The sequence below is a fragment of the Podarcis liolepis genome (genome assembly GCF_965112155.1).
Source record: "Podarcis liolepis genome assembly, chromosome: 1".
Lineage (NCBI taxonomy): Eukaryota > Metazoa > Chordata > Lepidosauria > Squamata > Lacertidae > Podarcis > Podarcis liolepis.
The window spans coordinates 139182245-139207803 of record NC_139554.1 but is presented as its reverse complement, the minus strand read 5'-3'; the positions used below and the strand labels follow the sequence as shown (position 1 = coordinate 139207803).

General features: G+C 40.3%; 1 protein-coding gene across 19 annotated transcripts in view; it reads left to right on the top strand.

Moving 5' to 3' along the window:
• MAP2 (microtubule associated protein 2) overlaps positions 1 to 25559 on the top strand; it is a 241669-nt gene that overhangs the window by 21925 nt on the left and 194185 nt on the right. For 18 of the 19 annotated variants that reach the window (XM_083471736.1, XM_083471722.1, XM_083471734.1 and 15 more), the window contains exon 2: positions 2822 to 2892. The exons of the other annotated variant lie outside the window; for it this stretch is intronic. The gene's annotated coding sequence lies outside the window, so the exon portion shown is untranslated. The remainder of the gene's footprint in view (positions 1 to 2821; positions 2893 to 25559) is intronic. 19 annotated transcript variants of the gene reach the window in all.

The window sequence follows — 25559 nt, the reverse complement described above, 5'->3', positions numbered from 1 at the left end:
TATTCAGATACTAATATAAGCCATCTGCTTCTTTAACTGAGGCAGGCAACTAAGCCATGTGACCTCAGTTATTACCATTGCCCTCTTTCTGAGAACTCATTCGCTGTTAAACCCTGAACAATTATCAGCTGATTAGGATAATTTTAAAAGATTTTCAGAATCCTGGGGCAACCTACTTTCCCAAATCATGCATTGCTGAATGCACATTAGTTATAAAAAGGAAAGCAAATCTTTTTAAAGACAGAATTTCTATTTTAGTGCATTAGATTATTATACATTGCTTGTTACATAGAATGTAGATTCTATATTAGATCCCATTTGCAGAATTAGATTTACTGAATTTGAGGATACGTATACAAAATTATAGCTTCTTTTATGGGAAGTGAAGCTTGATCTGCCAGTTTTAGCAATGCATTGTGATAAATGTGAACATTTCTCAGTTAAGGGCTACTTCACCCATTAGTTTCTTGTTAGCTGAGAGAGTTTGAATGGAAGAGCAAAATCTGGTATGCCTGTGTATGTTGTCAGGTATGAAAACTGTGCCATGTGTCTTTTGCTCTGGAGAGGAACCTTTCGTCAGATGAAGCACCTCCCCCTTTCCAAAAAAGTTTAAGTTTATCCTCTTTTTAGATCAGTATGGTCCAAAACAAAACGTGGATATATATTCCTCTTTCTTGTCTACCCCACAGTTTTTTTCCTTCTGCTTCCAGTTCCTTCTGGGACAGTTCCCATCTTTATGTCATTTTATAGAAACACTGTTAAATGAAAATGGTGTTCAGCCACCATGTGAAAAAAGCATGCACTACATCTGTGTGGAATATCTGGCCCTTGAGCACAAGGCTGTTTGATGCTAAGCCGCACTCACTTGCCCTACACCTGAAGTCATATAGAACATCAGGGCAGGAAAAGATGGCAAAGTGTGACTTACCCCTGTGCCTTTGCAAGACCAGCCATTAAGCTGATCAAATGAGCAGCAGGGCTTCCCAAGCACTGATGAACAACTGATTGCTGGCACTTGCAAATCCCTTACCTAATGTGTCTTCAAAATCCATTTGCAGGTGCCGAGAAGGAAAATGCCTGTTTGCATGTACAGCCTGGAAACCAATCAGCTGATTGGCACTTCAAAGGAGCTTGCTCTCAGTGCAGATTGGCACAGAGAGTGAGACTTCTTGCAGCTGTCACCTGATGTCAGTTGATTGATAGGTCTAGTTTTTCTGTCAAAGTTGGCTTGTGTTGTGTGTGAGAGAGACTCCAGTGCACCACTGGATTCAATTCACCACCCATCTACAACATCTGCTCTAACCAAAATACTTTTTCAGAATTTGAAATAATAATCCATCGATACTTCACAAAATGCAGACACCTAAGTTCAGAATTTTATTAATTAGCTTTTTTTTCATCCCTCCTTTCAGGGCAACCATCCTCACAATATGATAAAGAACATGAAATTACAGTTAGAAAAAGAACATTTTAAGACTGTGACATTTTACCACATCCGCACCACCCTTTTACACAGGGAAGAAACCACAAAATATTGTGTTGGAAATAGTTATATTGCCTTACAGTGTACAGAAAATGATGTGGCCAGTTATGCATATCTCTAAGCCAGTTTCTATAAGCCCTATCTTGATGTTGGGGGCCAATTGCCAGTTTTGATGCAGGACAGACATCCTGAGTCATAAATGTTTATATGTTGAAGGGGGTGTGGGAGGATTTAGCAGGTACAGCAACTGCATGTCTAAATCCTCTCATTTACATGGTTATTGAAGGTGCAAAAGAATCCCAGGTTTATATTGAGCCTGAGAATGTTAAAATGTTTCACTAAGCAGGATTTAAATATAAAAATTGTGGAAATTTCACTGCTTCTCCCTTTCCACTTGTTGATCACATTTCAGCAGATCCTTGTTGGAATCTCAGACATTACAAGCTTCCCCATGTAAATATATACTAACACAGCTCATGCTCACCTTTTTGCATATACAGTGGTACCTCGGGTTGCATACGCTTCAGGTTACAGACTCTGCTAACCCAGAAATAATGCTTCAGGTTAAGAACTTTGCTTCAGGATGAGAACAGAAATCGTGCTCCGGCACAGCAGCAGCAGGAGGCCCCATTAGCTAAAGTGGTGCTTCAGGTTAAGAACAGTTTCAGGTTAAGAACAGACCTCCAGAACGAATTAAGTACTTAACCCGAGGTACCACTGTATGTAAATTATCAGAAGTATTCCATCTCTCTGGGAATTGTTGACTGAAATTTAAATACATAGGAACAGGGACGGGGACTTATAAAAAATATTGGGGGGGCCCGGGAAAGCTCATGAATAATAAATAAGCTCATGAATATGCAAATAAAGTGGCGCCGCCTCCTCGTGAGCGAATAGGGGAGAGCGTGCTGCTCCTATTAATCAGCTCCGAAGGTGGAGCTTTTGCTCGGGAGGGAGGGCAGGAGGCATGCAGCCCGACCCTGTGCATTTTGGGCTGGGGGAGGGGCGGCCATGGCGCTCTGCTGGAGGGGCGCCGGAGATTATTGGGGGGGCGGAGCACCCCCAAACGAATTTTTGAGGGGGCTCGGGCCCCCTCAAGCCCCATGGAGTCGGCGCCTATGCATAGGAACACACAATAAAGAAGCAAGAAAAAAGAAACAGATGTTTCCTATGAAATACAATTCAGTTTTGACATAACTGTGATTCATTTTCTATTTGATGATTTTCTGACCATTATTTAAGCAGCTTAAAAATATTTTCTTTCCCTCAGATTTCAAGGGTTAATACCAATGTTGCTTTAACTTCACTTTTCCCCTTTTTTATGTCTCTCTTCTTCAGCTGGGTGAAGAGATTGGTGTCTTACATTGTCAACTAATCCAGAGGACAGTGTGCTTGTACACTACAACCAGGTCAGTGTGTTTGAGTTTCTGTAGTAAGGATGAAAGATGATTAACATATAATTATTTTTAACACTCCCTGATTCAGAAACCCCCAACAGTAGATAGGATTAGTAGCATGTAGTTTCTGGACAGAAACAGACTTAGAGTGTCCCCCCATAGGATAATGCAAAATGCATACATTTCCTTTTTATAAAAAATGATTTTTAATTTCAAGTAACAAAACATACCCATACAAGGAAAACAGAGTACAGAAAAAGAAAGAAAAACAGTGACTGATGGTTGCAGTTTTAGATGTTCCAAGAAAAGCACTCAAATGAATATGTTTCTTCATAAGGTTCCATGTGTTGGTGAACAGTGGAAACCATGTTTGGTTTTCTTAACAAAGTCAATAAAAGGTGTGAGTCTTTCCCCCCCTCCCCCCCCAGCCAGGGCATAATTACTTTTATGAAATGGCTAATTTGTCCATAAGCATGATGTCCCATACTTGTGACATCCAGGCTTCAAAAAGATTTGCATTTAAATTTTCCTTTAAAAAAATGCAATCTCTAATCTAGCTGCAGTTAATAAATGGAGGATGAAATCTTTGGTTAAGATTTCACAGAGAAGCAACTCAGTCTTGTCATAATCAAAATAATCCTTCACACAGAAAATCCCTTTTGCTCTCCTAAGATTTCTCTGTAATACATGGGGGAAATTCTTCAGCATGGTGACACATTAGTGCTATTTCGTGAATGACATCTCTTTTTGTGGTTTCTGGTTTTTAGCCAATTCTATTTTTATATTTTCTGTAGCCCTTTCCCTCTTAAAATGATACCTTTTCTTTCTCCTTCTGTTATTAAATCTTGCATCTTCAGACATCTTTTGTTTTGAAAAAGCCTTTCAAAATGGCAAGTGCTCTGATGCTATTAGAGCTAAACTAAACACACATTTCATAAATCAAATTGCATAGAAAGAAATACACGAGGGAGACTAAATTGTGGCTGCTCGTCCCACTTCTTACCTCCTGTGCATGAACTGCACCCTCCATTTTTGTAGTGTACAGATCGCCCAGAGTTCAGAGTCCTGTGGTCCTCTAGTCGTTGAACTCCAAACCCCATCAGCCCAAGGTTAGCAGGGCCAATGATGAGAACATTTGGAGAACCGTAGTTTCTTCACCCACTCTGCTCTACTGTTAACCTGGCATGCCTCTAAATCTAACCATGCTCTCAAAGTGAGCAAGTTTTAGTATTTTCAACTGGAGGAAAGTGAGGGAGGCTGACACTGAGCTCAGTTCTCTCTCTCTCTCTCTCTCTCTCCCCCCCCCCCCGCCTTTTGAGGATGATATTCTTCCTCTTTTGGGGGTGGGAGAGGGAAGCACGGAGGAACCGTCTCTCACTCCATCTCTAGGAATACTGTTGGGAGCTAGTCTAGTGGAAAGTAGGGAACCACATGCAGAGGAGGGATTGCTGGATCTGAGTGAAAAGAGAAGGCATGGATAGTGTACAATTTGAAGTGGCTGTTTGGACTCCTGACAGTCTGCCTTGTTGCAGAAGGAAACTCCGGTTTTGAGGTGGGTGAGCATCCCTAAGGGAGAGAGTTGGGTTGTCTATGAATTGTAGGGACAAGGTAGTGGAGATAAGCTTCTTTCACTTGCTGGTCTAATCCTGGCAGGAAGTGGAGCAGTCTTCATTTTAGGCCACTTTACTTAAAGCCTGGATGAGATACTAGATAGACTGAAGCCACTTGCTTTCAATTAATTGAAAAATAGTGGAAGTGAACAGCTGGCTTCGCAAATGGTGTAAACAGGAACGGTTTGGATTCTTAGATCACGGACTGCAGTTTCTTGAAGATGGACTTCTGGCAAGCGATGGGCTGCACCTCACAACAGTTGGGAGGAATGTTTTTGCCAAAAATCTCAGAAACCTCATCAGGAGGGCTTTAAACTGACTAATGTGGGGGAGGGAGACAGTGCTCCTGAAGGTAGGAGTCTATCAATTGATGAAGATGATCATCCAAATGTCATAGACCAAATGGAGCAAACAGCACGCAGACCTAGTGGTGGGAGGAAAAAATCCTTAAATAAGAGACACGGGGGAAAGATTAATGGACTTCAATGTCTGTACACTAATGCACAAAGCATGGGAAATAAACAAGATGAGCTTGAGCTCTTGGTACAGCAAACTAAATATAATAGGCATCACTGAAACCTGGTGGGATAAGTCCCACGATTGGAATGTAATAATGGAGGGATACAATCTATTTCAGAGAAACAGACCAGACAAGAAAGGAGGAGGAGTGGCGTTATATGTCAGGGATGTGTATACCTGTGAAGAGATCCAAGATTTAGAACCTCAAAGCCAAAGTGAGAGCATTTGGGTCAAAATTAAGGGAGAGAGGAATAACAGAGATCACATTGTGGGAGTTTACTATAGATCCCCAAGCCAAACGGAAGACATAGATGATGCCTTCCTGGAACAGATGGCCAAGCATGCAAAAGGAAGGGAGATAGTAGTAATGGGGGACTTCAATTACCTGGATATTTGTTGGATGTCAAACTCAGCCAAGAGCATAAGGTCAAACAGATTCCTCAAAAATGTACAAAAAATGGAAAAGGGGGGAAACCACCAAAGAGGAATTCAAACAAATAGCCAGCACATGTAGACACAAAGTCAGAAAAGCTAAAGCACAGAATGAACTCAGGCTTGCTAGAGAGGTTAAAAGCAACAAAAAGCTTTTATGGGTATGTCCGTAGAAAAAGGAAGAACAAATTAACAGAATTACAAGCCTGGTAGATGAAGGGAACGCAGTGGATGTAGCCTACCTTGATTTCAGCAAGGCATTTGACAAGGTGCCCCATGATATTCTTGTAAAGAAGCTGGTAAAATGCGGTCTTGACTATGCTACCACTCAGTGGATTTGTAACTGGCTGACTGACCAAACCCAAAGGGTGCTCATCAATGGTTCCTCTTCATCCTGGAGAAGAGTGACTAGTGGGGTGCCACAGGGTTCTGTCTTGGGCCCGGTCTTATTCAACATCTTTATCAACGACTTGGATGATGGATTCAAGGGCATCCTAATCAAATTTGCAGATGACACCAAATTGGGTGGGGTGGCTAACACCCCAGAGGACAGGATCACACTTCAAAACGACCTTGACAGATTAGAGAACTGGCCCAAAACAAACAAGATGAACTTTAACAGGGAGAAATGTAAAGTATTGCACTTGGGCAAAAAAAATGAGAGGCACAAATACAAGATGGCGGACACCTGGCTTGAGAGCAGTACATGTGAAAAGGATCTAGGAGTCTTGGTTGACCACAAACTTGACATGAGCCAACAGTGTGACGCGGCAGCTAAAAAAGCCAATGCAATTCTGGGCTGCATCAATAGGAGTATAGCATCTAGATCAAGGGAAGTAATAGTGCCACTGTATTCTGCTCTGGTCAGACCTCACCTGGAGTACTGTGTCCAGTTCTGGGCACCACAGTTCAAGAAGGACACTGACAAACTGGAACGTGTCCAGAGGAGGGCAATCAAAATGGTCAAATGCCTGGAAACGATGCCTTATGAAGAACGGCTAAGGGAGCTGGGCATGTTTAGCCTGGAGAAGAGGAGGTTAAGGGGTGATATGATAGCCATATTCAAATATATAAAAGGATGTCACATAGAGGAGGGAGAAAGGTTGTTTTCTGCTGCTCCAGAGAAGCGGGCACGGAGCAATGGATCCAAACTACAAGAAAGAAGATTCCACCTAAACATTAGGAAGAACTTCCTGACAGTAAGAGCTGTTCAACAGTGGAATTTGCTGCCAAGGAGTGTGGTGGAGTCTCCATTTTTGGAGGTCTTTAAGCAGAGGCTTGACAACCATATGTCAGGAGTGCTCTGATGGTGTTTCCTGCTTGGCAGGGGGTTGGACTCGATGGCCCTTGTGGTCTATTCCAACTCTATGATTCTATGATTCTATGATTCTAATTAGAGTATTCATTTTCCTCTACAATGTGAGAATTATTGCAACAATGTCACCTGGGATTTTGAACAGATTATGATTGATTGATTATATTTCTGTGCCCCCTTCTCATTCAAATGAACCTCAAAGTGGCTTACAAACAATAAACGACAACAACATAATAGAACATCACAAAGACAACATAAATTATGTAGAATAATTAACAAATCATCAGTAAAACAATTACAAATCATCAATAAATAGAAGTAACAGGGTGAACAGCTTTGTAAACAGAAGTGATTGTGGATGTTAGCAAACACAAAATGGTATTTTTAAGCCTTCTTTTAAAACATACAGCATTTCATAGTGGGGAGAGGTTAGAATAATGTTTGACTCATGTTGTAGTGAAAGAAAATGCTATAAACTGTTGTTATATAGATGATACTCTCCATTTCTAACAAATTATTTCCCACTAATGTCCACATTTTCTCTACTAATCCAGAAAGCTGTTCCGCTTGGGTTCATAATCACTTGCTGAGAGCACCTAGAAATCTATAATATTTCTGGAATGTATGAAGTTGCCATATACTGAGCCAGACTATTGTTCCACATGACTCAACACTGTCTGTTCTGCTAGCAATGGCTCTCCAGGGTCCCAAGCAGAATTCCTTACCAGAGATGCTGCCCAATTAACTAGAATTGCCAGAGTTGGCACCTTGTCCTTTCTGCACACAAAGCCTGCACTCTTGCTACTAAGCTCAGACCCCTTTTCTAAGTGGTCGTACCACGTTCTTCATGGGTCTGCTGCCTAAAAATGTGGAAGCACTCCTTTAAAATGGTGCATGTAAGAATTAACTATTTTCTTCTGCCCTTCTAAAAGGTGCTGGGGATTTCTTCTAGCTAGTCAAATGAATTAAAAATGGCAAGCTTGTCAATAACTTGGTAGATGAATGGGGAATAGCACGTTCAGAAAAAAAAGAAAAGAGAAACAGAGTTGTGAGATGTATAATTACTCAGCAGCACCTACAATATAATGTTGCTGTCTTCTTCTAATCATTTCTGATGCCCTGTTATGTTTGTCACTTGAAGAATGCATGCTTTGTACAGTGAGTCGCCTTCTTTGTGCATCTGGCACTTGGAGAAGGTGACAAATTGGAAGGGCTGACTTGTGTTGAGTGGGATGTTTGTACACTCAGAGAAACAGGAATGCAGTCACTGCAGTGTTTTCAGGTGTGTGGGGAACATTAAGAGGGACTTAATGTGTGGTACTTTGTGTGGGTGGCAGCATGACTAAATAAAAAACCCCCCCAGTTTCCATCCATACTGATGTAGAGGTCAACTAACTATCATTCATTCACTCACATGAAAACCATGAATAGGCTACTATGATGCGCAAGAGTTGTGTGAGAAGTAACTAGAGGAACATGCCAAGGAAGAGTCAGCTCAGATTCTCCAACCCATGTTGCTGCTCTCAGAGGGTTTAAAAAAATGTTTCTTGGCTCTGAGGAAATACTGAGATCCAATAAGTTAACTGCCACCCACACACAGGAGGAGGGAAAACCATTTGCTCTGATGGCATCCCCTCTGACAGGGGTGGGCGCCACTTTCAGAGCCAAGGCCTGCATTTGGGAAAATGATTAGGCCCACACGCTAGTGACACACTCTGCCGTTTGTACGTCCATCTTCCATTCATTTTCCTTCCTCATTCTTATTCACACTGGCCGTTGCACAGGCACACAAACACTTAACAGAGCAATCCACAAAATCAGCTACCATCTTCTCCCTTCTTTCAGGCTACAATGTGAACCAAATTCACCTAGGAGTAAGCCCCATTGAATACAATAGAACATCTCAATATATGGGACTAGGATTGCTCTGTCATTCAACCTCTTCCAGTCCTATTCCCCGCCCCTCTCTTTTGTCCGCACATGTGCATGCACACACACACAATCACATCCTTTCATGCACAACCATACAAGCACCCAGTATGGCTCAACCTGGTCCTGGGTTATCCATGTCTTTGTATGCTAACAACAAGACCTCAAACATGACTCAGTAGCTGGCTGGCTGGCAGCCATTGCGGTTCCCTCAGCACAAGTGCAATTGGTCTGCGGCAGACCAGGTTGTATCAAAGATGAAGCCAAGGCTCTGTGCCTGGTCAACAGGGTGAAGGTTGAAGCTGTTGACAGATATGGAGAGCAACTAAGGAGGGGAAAGCTTGGGAGGAAGGAGAGGTAGGCCAAGCTGTATTAAAACGCAGTGTTATTAACAGCAGAGGTTAAAATATCCCGTATTCAAATTAGAGGGAGCTTATCTGTCGTGGGTGAAAATAACTGAAGGGGAATCTCTAACGGCAGTAATGCTAAATAATGCTGAGTCATTCCCTTTCTCAAAGCATTGCATTGCAAACAGTGAGGATACATTGCAGGCACTGAGGTTTTGCAGTGTTCAGGCCGCCATCTTAACAGCTTCTCCCTTCAAAGTGATGGGGATTTTGCTAGTTTGAAGTTCAACACAGGCTGTTCTGAGGACGAGGGAAATAGCCCTACATATATGTCAATCTAATCTCAAAAGAAACGATGAACATTCTTTTTACAAGAGCAATCAGATCCAGCATTGGCCATGGTGGTTTAAATGCAGTGCTAATGTTGCTAATACACAAATATTTCTTTGGAACCAACAGTGTACAATAGTACACATAGTAATTCCCTGCTATTATCAATGAATTCACAAGCAGTCGGCAGGTTCCTTGTTTGCTGCTGATCTCTGGAGTATGAAACATGCAGGGAGAATAGCAGATGAATATTTCCCTTTAACTGATTCATTGGCACCAGGACAACTATCAGCATGGTTCAATTCAAGCCTTTAAACAAAACTGTATCAGTAGGTTTATGCTGCTTGAATTGAGCACCATTTGCTGTTTAATTTATGCTGCTTACATAGGACACTTTATTTTTTTTTTAATATGCTCCAAAAGAGCATCTACCATAGAGGGTAGTAAATAGAAGGTCCCTCAATAATATGTCTAGTATAGGTGATTAATCTATAGCACAAATGCCCCAATTTTTAGTTTCTTTTCCTCTTGCCCATCTTACAAAGTGGTACAAGCAGCTTCTGGGAAAGGTTAGTGGAATCTGGAAAGATATGAGCCAGAGGGATCTTGTATTATACAGGGAGGGGCTGTCACGTGCATTTTGCTCCAGCTGTAGCTCTGCCAATTCTGCGGCATCTTCCAAAAGGCTTCTTTTATTTCCTAGGCTGCCGGTTAATCTGCATTCTGATCCACCTTATTGGGTATAACAGATTTGAACTTTCAGGTGCTCATGTTGGCAAGCAGGTGAGACTTGAGAATTATGCAAGACCAAGAGCATCTGTCCAGAGCTATGACAGCTCAGAGTAGAGGCCTCATGCTGACAACAGTAAGCATGCACAGTATAAATGGAAGGCGAAAGAATTGTATTGGGATTCCGGTTATTTTCATACTTACTTTGCTACATCTTTTATAAGAATCTTCGATAGTAAAAAAAAAAAAACCCTAATTAATTAGTGTACAGAGAGGATGAATGAATAAAATCTCAATTTTATATAAAAAAATCCCAATATTACTATCTTACGCAGAACTTTTTTTTAAAAAAAAATATTTTATTGCAAGTTTTTAACAAAATAAAAACACCAAACATATAAAACACCATCACCAATGAGTAACAAACAAAGAAAACATAAATAAACTAAAACATAAACATAAAGTATACGAACGAAGTTCACAACTATTCATTCATTGTTGTCTCATAACTATCTGGACTTCCTCACATCACCCTTTCCTGCGTTCTCTATAAAAAAATTGTAAACCGCAATTTATTACCTTATTTCAATTCTTATATTCTAAATCTCATATATTATGCCTCAATTTTTAAAGTGTTTTCATCAAATACTTAACTGCTTAATTTAGACATAACGTTACTTCAAATTTCATCTTTATCATTCCACTTGTTCTCTTATATTTCTCATCTAAACTGCTGATGCCATGTTATTTCTTTTCGTGCACTTTCTTAACACTCATACAATTTATATTGTTTTTGTAAATAGTCTTTAAACTTCTTCCAGTCCTCTTCCGCCGCCTCTTCTCCCAGGTCTCGGATTCTGCCAGTCATTTCTGCCAGTTCCATGTAGTCTATCAGTTGCGTTTGCCATTCTTCCAGTGTGGTCAAATCTTGTGTCTTCCAATATTTTGCAATAAGTATTCTTGCTGCTGTTGTTGCATACATAAAAAAGTTCCTGTCCTTCTTTAACACCTTCTGGCCGACAATGCCTAAAAGGAAGGCCTCTGGTTTCTTAGGGAAGGTATACTTAAATACCTTTTTTAACTCATTATAGATCATTTCCCAGAAGGCCTTCACTCTCGGACAGGTCCACCAGAGGTGAAAGAATGTTCCTTCAGTCTCCTTACATTTCCAACATTTGTTATCATGCAAGTGGTATATTTTTGCGAGCTTGACTGGGGTCATGTACCACCTGTATATAATTTTCATAATGTTTTCTTTCAAGGCATTACATGCCGTAAACTTCACACCGGTGGTCCATAACCTTTCCCAGTCAGCAAACATAATGTTGTACCCAATGTCCTGCGCCCATTTTATCATGGCTTATTTAACTGTTTCATCTTGAGTATTCCATTTTAGCAACAAGTTATACATTTTTGACAATACCTTAGTCTTGGGTTCTAACAATTCTGTTTCTAGTTTCGATTTTTCCACCTGGAATCCTATCTTTTTGTCTAAATTAAAAACCTCTTTAATCTGAGCATAATGTAACCAATCTCGCACTTTATCCCTAATTTCTCCAAACTCTGCAACCTCCACGTATCTCCAATTTTTCAATTATTTCCCAATACTTCGGCCATTCGGCCTCCATATTGAGTCTTTTCCGAGCCTTGACCTCTATTGGTGACAACCACCTTGGGGTCTTATTTTCTAGCAAGTCTTTGTATTTTGACCAGACATTAAATATTGCTTTCCTGACAATATGGTTCTTAAAAGCTTTATGAATCTTTACCTTGTCGTACCACAAATAAGCATGCCATCCAAAAGCATTATTGAACCCTTCCAGATCCAGGACATCAGTGTTCTCAAGAAGTAACCAATCTTTCATCCAGCAGAAAGCTGCAGCTTCATAATATAACCTTAAGTCCGGCCGGGCAAACCCCCCTCTTTCCTTTGCATCGGTTAATATTTTAAATTTTATTCTGGGCTTTTTGCCCTGCCAGACAAACTTAGAAATATCTCTCTGCCACTTTCCAAAACATTCCACTCTGTCCACAATCTGTAGGGTCTGGAACAAAAACAACATTTTTGGCAACACATTCATCTTTATAGCAGCAATTTGGCCTAACAAGGAAAGTTTCAATCTTGACCAGATTTCTAGATCCTTACCACATTTAAATCTGTCTCCTTCTGAAACCTCTCTGTTTCCAAAGATGTCAATTTTTTCCCCAAAACCTTGGTTTTTTGCTTATTTAATTTAAATCCCGCCACCCGACCAAACTCATGAATCAATTCCAAAACTCTTTTCGTACTAGACTCTGGCTCCTGTTATGTTAAAACCAGATCATCTGCAAAAGCTTTGAGTTTGTACTGTTTGGCTCCGACCTGAATCCCTTCCACCAACCGGTCCCCTCTAATCATGTTCAAAAGCACCTCCAGAACCGAAATAAATAACAGAGGGGAAATAGGGCAACCTTGTCGTGTTCCTTTTTCAATCTTAAACTCTTCTGTCACCACATTGTTAACTATCAGTTTAGCTTTTTGTTCTGAATATATAGCCTCTATCCCATTTTCAAACCCCCGTCCCACTCCCATCCCTTCCAGATTTTTCTTCATGAACTTCCATGAAATGTTGTCAAAGGCCTTCTCCGCGTCTATGAAAATTAACACTGCTTTTGTATTGATATTCGTTTGTAGAAGTTCCAAAATATCAATAATATTCCTGGTGTTATCAAACAAGTGTCTACCTGGGAGAAAACCTGCCTGGTCTTTATGAATTACTTCATTTAGCACTTTTTAAAATCTACTTGCCAAAATGTCAGCAAAAATTTTGTAATCCACATTCAGGAGCGAGATGGGACGGTAGTTCTTAAGTTGAGTCTTTTCAGTTTCCAACTTAGGTATCAATGTGATGAAAGCTTCTTTCCACGATTCCGGTGCCTTCTTCCCCTCCAAAATCTCATTGCAAACCTCCAATAGTGGTTGTGTCAAATAGTCTTTCAATATCTTATAATACTTGGAGGTGAGTCCATCTGGCCCTGGAGACTTGCCTAGTTGCATATTCTGAATGGCACCTTCAATTTCTTGTTGTGTTATTTTGTAATTCAGAATTGACCTCTTTTCCTGAGATAGTTTTGGTAACCCATTCTTCTTTAAAAATTGGTCAATCTCGACTTCCGGTTTGGGTCGCGGACGGCGAGGAAGCGCGGAGAGCCTCGTAAAGGGCTTTCTGAGCAACACGGAGGCTTGGGGGAGTCGCAAAGGCACTGCGCCCCCCAAAAATCCCAGGGGGAAAACCCTGGGGGATAGGCTTCCCGGCAGCGTGGGAGCGGTCTTTGCATAGCTTGGAGTTTTTTCGCTACAGCGGAAAGACGCCCAGGATGGAGCCGCGAGCACAAAAATGGGAGAGCACCGACTCCGTGCTGTAATGCCTCCAGCTTCTGCCGAGAAGTGCGACGAACCTTCGTTGGATAAGAAAGGATTCCTCAACGTGTGGGGAGCTGAGATATCCGTGGAAATTGGAAATTAAGCTGGGTGAATCCGGGATGTTTTAGGATTTACATAAGGAACCCGCCCGATGGTGAGCAGAAAATGGCGCAGGCAACTACATCGCAGACAGTTTAAAAAGGTAGTGACTACAGGACGGCCGGACTGAGTGAGTACCGAATGCTGTGGTAACTTTTAACAACTCGAAATAACTATTGGATACAAAGTTGACCTAATCAGGAGATATAAAGTGACAAAGAGGATGCCTGTTGGAGGAGAAGTCTGTTTGATTGGATTCTTTAACTTTTTGTGAGTACATTGTTTCTCTTTACGGAGGATAAAGCCGCAAAGAAATATTGGACTTAAGGCTGGGAGATGGTGATTGAAAGCGGCACAGAGAGATAAAGAGATAAAGGAGGACCTTTTTATAGGAATTTGAGAGAGAAAACGTGGAGAAATTAAACAAGGCGAAGAGTGCCACATATTAAAAAAAAAACACGCTAAGGGGATTCGCCTGCTTTGGTTCCGCCTCCTCTTTCCCCCCCCTCCCTATTTAGATTTACCTCGCTTTCATAGTATCAGCCTCCATCTCCTCTGCCTTTTCGCCGTTTTTTTTCTCCTCTTCTCCTTTGTCTTTTTTGTCTTCCGTTCCTACTCTCCCCTTTCTACATTTAATCAATGCAATGAACAGCTTGGTAATTTTTCGTTGTGGAAATAGAACTGGAAAATAAAGTTGAAAAGTGGACTTTCTTCTTAGACTGGAGGAGAAATGGACTTTAACACGATAATATTGGTTAAATTGATAATTTAGAACGGACCCTCGCCCTAATAGGTTTATTGACTCTCACCCCAATAGAGCAAACTTAATAGTCTCAACTGTTTATTACCTGTCTAATTACTATAAGTGGACTATTCTATTCTATAATAACGGACTAATTCTTCTTGTATGAGTGTTTTTATCAAGATCCATACCACCTTTTCTCACATGGGATTAGGCCAGCAAGTGGCTGAAGTTTTGAGGAAGTAAGCTGGACTGATTAGAACGACATAAGAAGTATAAACAATTTGGAAAGACTTCTTGAGACCTTCATTTGTATAGTTTAAAAAGATAGAGCTGGACTAATTAACTAAATCAGGAAGCCGTTAAGGCTAAGTGGAAGATAAGATAACTCACTGCTCTTTCACCAGTGTTTAAATACTCCTTCCCCAGTGTTAAAAATATTTATCTACGTTTAAGAAGGTATAGTTTGATTGCCCGAAGAGGAAGAGATTGTGAGCCCCTAAGGGGGAGAGATTTAGTGGTACTACATATAGGGGAAAGAAGGAACAAAATGTCGGGGGAAAGTGGGGAAAAGGTGGGAGGGACACCAGCTGACAGGAAGACATCTAGACAAGAGGAAATTAAAGACCTAGATTTTTTATGGCTTAAAATTAAAGAAGAGTTTAAGCAAAATGAAATTCATATGGAAAGTAAATTAGAAGAAATGCAAGAGATGATAGATAGGAGGATAGAAGGAGCGGTAGGGGAACTTTCCATAAAAATTCAGGAACTATCAGTTAAATCAAAAACATTTGAAGAAACTAATAAAAAATTGCAAAAAGACATGAGAGAACAGAAAAAAGAGACTGAAAAAAATAAAGGAAGAGGTGAGAGAGGTGAACAAAACGCAGGAACAAATTTGGGATAATATTGCTATGACAGAAATGCGACAGAAGCAATTACATTTAAAATTCAGAGGGATAGAAGAAGAAACAAATGAGAATATAAAGGAAAAGATGACCAAAGAATTAGCAAAGTGGTTAGAACTGAAAGAAGAAGTCGCATATACAATAGAAAACTCCTTCAGAATAAGAATGAGAGCACCCCAAAACAGGACAAAAAGACCTCTTGGAGACTGTCTAGTAATTTTTAACTCAACTGAGATGAAGAATTTAATTTTAAAAACGAGTTATCATAAAAAATTAATAATTGGTGGTAGGCCAATAATTGTCCTTAAGGAAATACCAGTTAGAATTTTACGTAAAAGGGAAGGATATAGACAAATAGTAGCTGTCTTGAAAAGAAATAGGATACGATATAGATGGGAGTTCCCTGAAGGAATTACCTTCTTCTTTAAGGACAAGAGATTTAAATTGACAGACCAACAGGAAGTGGAAAAATTTATGAGGAGATACGAGAAAGAGCTTGGCAAGGCTGAGGACAGATCAAGAGACAGAGAGGGAAACGGGGATGAGAGAGGGGGAGGGGAGGAGGGGGAGAGACTGCGAGAGGGGAGGGGGATGGAGGACGAGGGGGAGGAGGTGGGTCTAGTGAGTGGCGAAGAAGCAGAGGAAGAAGATTAGATAGGGAACGAAAATTTTAAATATAAGTTTGAAAACTTAAGAAGAATAAATAGAAGTTAGTTTTAGTAATGTCTTTGAAGTTTTTGTCTTGGAATGTAAACGGCTTAAATGAAAAATCTAAAAAGAATAAAATAACGAAAGTTTTGAGGAATAAAAACTATGATGTGATTTGCTGTCAAGAGACTCATATAGCCAAAAAACACAAACATGTACTGATTAATAAAAAGTTGGGGGTTGAATTTATTAATTCAGATGTTAACAAAAAAAGAGGGCTGGTGATTTACGTTAAAGAAAAATGAGAACCGATGTTAATATGTAAAGATGAGGAGGGAAGAATTCTGGGAGTCCAAATTAATCACCAAGGAGAAAAAATTAATGTAGTAACGGTCTATGCCCCTAATACAAATAAAGCAGAATTCTTTAAAAAATTGGAACAAATGCTGCTAGAATTAGAAAACCACAAATTAATTCTACTAGGGGACCTGAATGGAGTCCCTGCTCCCGAAATGGATAGGAGTGAAAAAAGGAGGAAGACGAACCAAGGGAAACTTCCAAAATCTTTTAATGACCTACAAGAAAACTTAGATTTGATTGATATTTGGAGGTATAAAAACCCAATAGAGAAACAATTTACGCACTTTTCAGAACCGCATCAGAGTTGGGGTAGAATCGATCAGATCTGGGCTTCAAGAGAGCTCTCGATAAGAACAAGGAAGTGCGAAATAGAACCTAGAACACTCTCCGATCATAACCCAATCGTTTTGGAAATAAAATGTAGATCATTGGGACCATACAGGTGGAGAATGAACGAATACCTACTAGAAATTGAAGAGATTATTGAGAAAGCCAAAAATACCCTGAAAGAATACTTTGAGTGGAATTTAAACAAAGAAACCGAAATCGATATAGTTTGGGAAGCAAGTAAGGCAGTTCTTAGAGGATTTCTGATTCAACAGAACAGTTATAGAAGGAAATTAAGAGAATCAAAAAAGGAGGAAATAGTTAAACAATTAAAAGAATGCGAGAAAAAACTAACAATAAATCCTGAGGATGAAAAGACTAAACAAATATCTAAAGTGCTGCAAACTCAATACTCAACACTATTAGGTCAAGAAGTAGAATGGAGAATAAAATCAATGAAGCAAAAATACTTTGAATCTGCAAACAAGACGGGGAGACTATTGGCATGGCAGCTAAGGAAAAGGAAAAAAACAAATGGTGATTAATAAGATTAAAATAGAGGAGCATATAATAGAAGATCCAAATGAAATAAAGGGAAAGTTTCTTCACTTTTATGAAACCTTGTACAAAAAAAAAAGGAGGATGAGGACACAGCAGAAATAGGGAGTTATCTGGAGAAAAATGGGGGTGAGCAGCTGACAGAAGAAGAAAAATCACATTTAAATAAACTAATAACGACGGATGAGGTTAAGGAGGCTATTAAAAAAATGAAGCCAGGGAAAGCCCCAGGTCCAGATGGTCTGTCGCAAAAATACTATAAAGTCTTGGAGGAATACGTAACGCCCGTCTTATGTGATGTATTTAACAACATTCTGCAGGGAGCGAGGATACCGGACTCGTGGAGAGAGGCGCATATCACGCTAATACCAAAACCAGATGCGGATAAACTTGATATAAGAAACTATAGGCCGATATCACTACTCAATAATGATTATAAAATTTTTGCTGAAATAATGGCAAAAAGATTAAAAAAATACCTGATAAAATCAATCCACAAAGATCAAGCCGGATTTTTGCCAGGCAGGCAGTTGAAGGACAATGTAAGACATATAATAAATATCATCGAATATTTAGAATTTAAAAATGATATCCCTGCGGCTCTAATATTTATCGACGCCGAAAAGGCTTTTGACAACGTATCCTGGTGTTTCCTTTTAAAGTGTATGGAAAGGGTAGGGATAGAGGGGCCCTTCTTGGAAGGCATCAAAGCAATTTACTCAAGCCAAAGGGCTAAATTAATTATTAATAATAACCTAACAGACTCCTTTATGATTTCAAAGGGTACAAGACAGGGGTGCCCTCTGTCCCCTCTTCTGTTTATTATGGTATTGGAAGTAATTACAAACAAAATAAGGGAAACCCCAGAAATAAGAGGAATTAAATTCGGAGCGAAAGAATATAAATTAAAGGCATATGCCGATGATTTAGTAATATCATTAGAAGAACCAATAAAAGGCGTGGACAAAGTCTTGGAGCTGCTTGAAGAGTTCGGAAAGCTACCTGGGTTTAAGTTAAATAAAATTAAAACAAAAAATGCTGACAAAGAATTTGGCTGAAGATCTAAGAAATCAGTTAGAACAACAAACAGGGGTTAAGGTAGTGAAAAAGGTGAAGTATTTGGGCATTTGGGTAACTACAAAAAATATAAACCTAGTGGAAGATAATTATAACAGAACCTGGAGAGAGATTAAAAAAGACTTAGACAGCTGGAGTAGATTAACACTCTCCTGGGAGGGAAGAATGGTTGCCATTAAAATGAATATCCTTCCAAAACTATTATTTTTATTTCAGAATATTCCTGTGATCAGAGGTACGACAATGTTTAAGGAATGGCAGAGGACCCTCTCCAGGTTTATCTGGCAGGGGAAGAGAGCAAGAATTAAGTTTAAATTGCTTACAGACAGAAGAGAAAGAGGGGGGTTTGCTGTCCCGAATTTACAATTATATTATGAGGCCGCGTGCTTGTGTTGGATCAAGGATTGGATAGTTCTAGAAAATCTGGACGTGTTAGACCTGGAAGGATTTGACGCCAGATTTGGCTGGCATGCTTATTTATGGCAGGATAAAGAAAGGGTGCACAAGGGATTCTCCAACCATATTGTTAGAGGAGCGTTGTTAGAAGTATGGAATAGAACTAAAAGACTGTTGGAAAAGGACACCCCTTGGTGGTTATCACCAGTTAACATCTTAACAATTAAAAACCTTAACACGGAAAACCAAAGATGGACCTACGAAGACCTCTTGATTAAATCGGATAAAGGATGGAGAATTAGACCATATGAAGAATTAAAGGATAAGTTAACGGGGTGGCTACAGTTTCACCAAATTAATGCCCTATGGAATGAACATAAAAAAATAGGGATGAATGAGAAAAAATCTAAATTCCAGGTGGAAATATTAGAAGGAAATAGTAAACTCTTATCCAAAATGTATAATCAATTATTGGAATGGGATACCAAAGATGAGGAGGTGAAAGAGGTTATGATAAAGTGGGCCATAGATTTGGGATGTAACCTAGAATATGATAGATGGGTGAAACTTTGGACTAAGGATATGAAATTTACAGCTTGTGTTGGACTCCGAGAGAATATGGAAAAAATGATGTACCGTTGGCACATCACCCCTGTGAAACTGGGAAAGATGTACAAGACCGGAGATAAAACATGTTGGAAATGTAAAAAAAAAGAGGGTGACTTCCACCATATGTGGTGGTCATGTGAAGAAGTGAAGAGGTTCTGGGGTTCTATCTATGACGAATTAAAAAAGATACTGAAATACACATTCCCTAAAAAACCAGAAGCATTCCTTTTAGGAATGGTTGGTGAGGAGATTAGAAAAGAAGATCAAACCATGTTCCAGTATGCAATGGCAGCAGCCTGGATATTGCTAGCACAAAATTGGAAAACACCTAATACCCCAACTATTAGAGAATGGCAAAACAAGCTATTTGAGTACTCAGAGTTAGCAAAAATGACACAGAAGATCAGGCATCAGAGTAACAAAAAATTTATTAATGATTGGAATAAATTTATACTATACATGGAAAAAAACTTAGGAAACATTAAAATAACAGTAGGTGAATCATAGAATCTGTGAAGTAAAGACAATGGTTGTAAGAAGGAACTGCAAGAAGGTTATTAATGTGATATAGCTCAAATCGTGATGGAGGGAAGTCAGATTGATGATATGATATGATAGGAATTAGTACTTTTGGAGAAATGTATTTATGTTTTGATGTTTGTTGTTTATTTTTGTTTATTTTTTTTCTTCTTTTTTGGTATGTTTGTGGTTTTAAAATACTGTACACTGGAAATAAAATTTAATACAAAAAAAATTGGTCAATCTCAGTCTCTTTTAGCGGCCCTTGCGTACGACTGTATTCTGAATGTATATTCTGTTGAAAGCAGTGGGCAGCATCTATATCTGATGCATATTCCAATGCACACCCAGTTTATGCCTACAGTTCCTGAAAGAAAAACAAAAAAACAACTTTGTTGAATGTCTGTGTATATCTAAAATTATGGGGCAGAAAAGTGAAAAGCTCCACAGAAAGCCATCCATGCACACATCCCTAATAATAATATAAATGCCTTTCCAAATCAATGTGAAAAGTTAGTCATCACTAATTTAACTCACATTGATTTCAAAGGAACCAAAGTGCAACTACCTTGGTCTGGATGGAAACTAATGATTTGACAGGGTTTCGTTGCATGGAGCAATAAAACCATGGGTAGGATTCAACTAAGTTGTTCTGTGTGCAGAACAAAATCTGCTTGCACAATAGGATTTTCTCCTCCTTCTCCAACCTGTACCCTCAACATTTGCTCTGGAGGGTTGGAGGACCCCCAGTATAGGTTTAAGGGGTGCAAAGAGGCATGCCTAGGGTAGGAGAGAGTAGGAAAATATTGCATGAGCATACCTTGTTTTTCACATGCATACCTGCTATGTTGAATTTCACTCCATATCTCTGTACAAGTGTAGAATTTAGTAGCTGTCCCCGATAATATTCAGCTTTTGTTTGAAAATATAAAATAACGTTCTAGCATTTATGGCTGCAAAATGTGAAAATGTAGACTATATATGGAAAAATGTCAGAAGGCATCACTGGACAGTTAGGCAGAAGGGGTTGGACATGATGGTTGGGATCTAATACCCTATTGATGTGACCTCAGCCCATGATTATTGGAAGCAGATTAGGACTACAGTCTTGTGCCCACTTACCTGAGAATGCACCTCAATGAAGTCAGGTGGGAAATGTGCACAGGAATGCATAATAGATACATGGTCGCTCCACAATTTATAAAGGCCTCAATATTCATTTTTTTAAAAAAATAAAAAAATTCACAAAATTGTGTACCAATGTAAAAAGCAAAAAGTAAAATGAAGTGCTGAATAAGCCTTCAATCCTAACCCCTCTCTCCTGGAAATTTAATAGGATGTGCTTCTGAGTAGACATGGTTAGGATTGCATTATAATTCATGCAAAGCAATGATACTGAGCAGCATAATCATGAAATGAAAAGTTCAAGTTTTGTATTTAAGCTGGGAGGAATGCAATAGAGCTGAAAATCATAGTCAAGTTTCCAGTCTCTACCCTTTTCCAGCAAACGTGCATTCAGCAAATATATTAAAAGACAAAGAATATTTGTTCATATCTTTTTTTGCTCAGTTACAGAGTGTTCAAGTTTCCATTCCCCTAATGTGTAGAGAAAAGAACAGTGAGGAAGAGTACAGTGATGTCCAGTGGAATCCACGTTGTTGTGCACACTTATTTTCCATATTTCTCCCCAACTTGTATCATGCTGCCATTGAATCTGACTTGCTTAATTAGACCTCCTGCCTGGCTCCAGCTCAATGTGCCAAGATTCAGACAAAGTGACCCCACCCCTTCCTATTACTTTGCTTTCTAGGTTCACAGAGATAAAAGAGACACTTGTTTCCCCTCTACTATGCTGGAAAAGAGGCCTCATTAAACCAATTTCTTGGAGGAATGGATACCAGCATGTTAAATGGGTTCTCTGTGCACATTGTGTAAGGCGTTTTGTAACATCAGTTAGAGGCTGGACAGTGAGGCGACTCAGCAACAGTTTCCTGTGTTTTACTTTCAGTCATTTACAAATCACAGACCTGGCTCTTCAGGCATTTTGTTAGACCAGAGCTAAGCAACAATTGGGATGCTTTCTCTTTAGCATCACAGCTCTTGATATCTCCCGTCCCATGCCTACAATAATAAGCCACACTAGTGAGGCTCTAAAAGAAATGACCCATAAAGGATCGATGATGAGACAACATGTCTCATGTTGTGTTGCATGGATTTATATAAGAACAACAACCGAGTTTGCACATAACACTAAACCCGGCTAAACCATGAATTGATTTAGGGCAGATCCACTCCATAAATTTAAAGCACAATCAATGCACACATCTTCCTCCAAAGAATCCAGGTAACTGCAGTTTGTTAAAAGTGCTGGGAACTGTAGATCTGTTAAGGGGGGGTGGACCACAGTTCCCAGGATTCTTTGGCAAACCATGTACTTTAAACATGCCCTTGATGTGCTGATGGTCTGGCTTTGTCCTAAGTGCATCATCCAAAATGTCTTGAAACTCGGGTTTCCTCCTAATATTTTTCTGGGCTACCCCATTCAACAACTGTTGAAAGCAGCAGGGCCAACTCTAGATGGGGCAAGGCAGAAGATTTTAGAATACTATTAAAAGACGGAAAAATGTTAATTATTTAGTGAATTGTGATTTTTTAAATAAAAAAGCCCACATGTTTTTGGGTTTTAGTATCTGGTACATATGAGAGAGGGGGGACGCGGGTGGCGCTGTGGGTTAAACCACAGAGCCTAGGGCTTGCCAATCAGAAGGTCGACAATTCGAATCCCCACGACGGGGTGAGCTCCCGTTGCTTGGTCCCTGCTCCTGCCAACGTAGCAGTTCGAAAGCACATCAAAGTGCAAGTAGATAAATAGGTACCACTCCAGCAGGAAGGTAAACGGCATTTCCGTGTGCTGCTCTGGTCCGCCAGAAGCGGCTTAGTCATGCTGGCCACATGACCCGGAAGCTGTACACCGGTTCCCTCGGCCTATAAAGCGAGATGAGCGCCGCAACCCCAGAGTCGGTCACGACTGGACCTAATGGTCAGGGGTCCCTTTACCTTTATCTTTAGATATGAGAGCACTGACATGCAAAGGCTATGAAGGCTGGAGATTGAGCCTTAGTTCTAGTGAGCTAGCTCTGCTATCTTAAACTATGTTAAACTATGCTATGTTAAACTATGCGATGCACAACACCAGACCCTCCAAGTGCCCCTATTTTCAGGGACGTCCTGATTTAGGGTAGCTGCCCTGGTTTCTGATTTGAACTTGGAATGACCCACTTTTCCTTACGATGTCCTTGTTCATTAGAGAAAACAGGGAGGGTATGGAGTTATCCACCCCTTGAGCCATCTGAAGGCAATCCTGTATAGGAAAGTTTTTTATGCTTAATGTTTTATTATGTTTTTATATATGTTGGAAGCTGCCCAGAGTGGCTGGGGCAACCCAGTAAAATGTGTGGGGTATAAATAGTAAAATTATCATTATGGAATGGGGTGTTTCTGTTTTCGTCAGAGAAATGTTGGAGGGTATGCCACACCCTTTGTGGTTTAAAGAAGGAAAGGATTCCATGACACACTCTCCATCCGCTAAGAGAGAGATTTATGGCCTGCATGAGTGTGTGTGTGTGTGTGTGTGTGAGAGAGAGAGAGAGAGAGAGAGAGAGAGAGAGAGAGAGATAATTAAATTAAATTGTGTTGGATGATGTCTTAGGTTGTGTCTCTGCAGTGATGCTCAGTTCAGCAACTCAGAGATGGATGGATTTGTCTCACACTCTCATATTGCGCAGTCAGCTTTGTTGTCTGCTATGTGCTATATCTAGTACAAGTTCCATTGCTGACTTAAATCTTCAGCCAAATTTTAATTTAAGAAGCCAGATTTTCTGGACCGTGAATGGCCTTGCATTTAGATCTTGCCATTTGAGAGATAACAGCGACTTAATTTGAGAGCAGCCTCGCAATAAGTACAATTGCTGATTATTTGTCCTGGTGTGTGAACATTTGGCTTTCAGAGACCCTCATCTGGCAGACATGCAAATGAATGAGTAACATTAATAGTTAAGAGTCGGGCCTTTTTATTGTTTGAGGGGGGTGGACTGTATGCTGAGACCCTTCTCATTCCTGAGTGCAGCAACTGTTAAAATCTAAGCAAGGATTCAGATTTCGGGAACAGCCAGTCTAGCTTCCTGGTGAGGTAATGGCCTATGTGTGGGGTGTTAAAGGATCAAAGGAAGGGGTTCTGTGCCAGAAAACAGATGGGTGGGCTATCTTTGAGTTGAGGAGTCACGAGCTGTGCTGGCCTGATTAAGCCCATTTCCCATATGGACTAGATGACCCTTGTCGTTCCTTCCAGCTCCACAGTTCTGTGATTCGGTGATTCCTGCATTGTTCTTTATCAGTGCAGCCTTGGTTTAGACCCCTTACTTCTGCTCTGGTAATGCTACAACCTATCATGGTGATATCTGTTTACTCTGGCAGAGCTGCAGGAGATAGACACCGGTGCCGTTGCTGGCATTTTTTCACACACATGCATACCACAGTTTAAGAAAACCTGGCAATGACACCATGAGCTGATGCTCTATATAATACTCATTTAAATCTTGGCCCCACCCCCTTCACCATTACTTTAAAATTAGAGTGAAGAAAAATGAGCAAGAGAGCCTCGCTGTCACTTTATTTTTGACAAGGCAATTACTGTGTTGTGTTCCATAACTCAGATCTGGATTTGTGGCTGTAGATGGAAATTGTTGTCTTGATGCTGGTGCTAAGTTAGAACTTAGGTTTTTTAAAAAACCACAACTTTATAGAGCTGTGTAAAGTTGCATTTAGTAGTTCAATGTATGTATGCTTATTTGTCCGCCACCCCATCCTTGAGAGGAGGCAGGTCCTGTGGAGGCTTAGCCTGCTTTATCTCCACAAAGCTAGAGCACTCCATAATACCTTTACCCAGCTGCAACTCACTAGCAACGGCCGCCCTACTCAAACTCAAGAGAGCCTCTTTAGTGCTGGTTAATGTCTATTTCACCCCCTGTCAAAATAAATCGGCAATTAAGGCCGCATGGGCAGATTTAGAGGCCTACCTACCCTACTGCTCCAATTGTTATCGGCAGAGACTTCAGTGCCCAAACGGGAACAGATGATAACTGTCTATACACTCAGTACAACCAGTTCCTGGACCATGATAGCCAGACAGCTATAGGCGTTACTCGCCTCTCTAAAGATCACAGATGCAACTTTTCAGGGCTCTGCTTAGCCCTGGTCGCAAAACAGAGGGAACTGTTGATATTAAACGGCATCAAAGAGGGGGTGCGACCTGGGGAATACACACATTTTTCCAAGACTGGTGGAAGTGTTATAGATTATATTCTAATCTCAAGATTCGTGTATGGCTTTGTCACGAAGTTTCAAGTGGGCCATAACACTGAGCGTGACAATCTCCCTCTAACTTTAGTGTTTGAAGGCCCGCCTTTCGAAAAATCCATTGCCAACCCACAATATACTCCCATGGTGAATTTGGGTATACCGGCTCCCAAAAGAATTAAATGGTCCCCCGTGCTGAATGCAGGCCTCCTTCAATCAGTGGAGCTAAAGAACATATATTCTGCTATTGTTTTGACTAACTCCACAGCTGTGGTCCTAGAGCTTTTTAAGATACTTCTAGAAAAGCTGAAAACACAATTATCATCTGCGATACAGAATACAGCCACAAAGAGGGCGAGGGGTCTAGCAAGCTGGTTCAACGCAGAGTGCAGACAAACAAGGAAGCATTTGAGAACAATTTATCGCAAATACAGGAATACTGGGGCACTCCCTTTATTTACTGCATA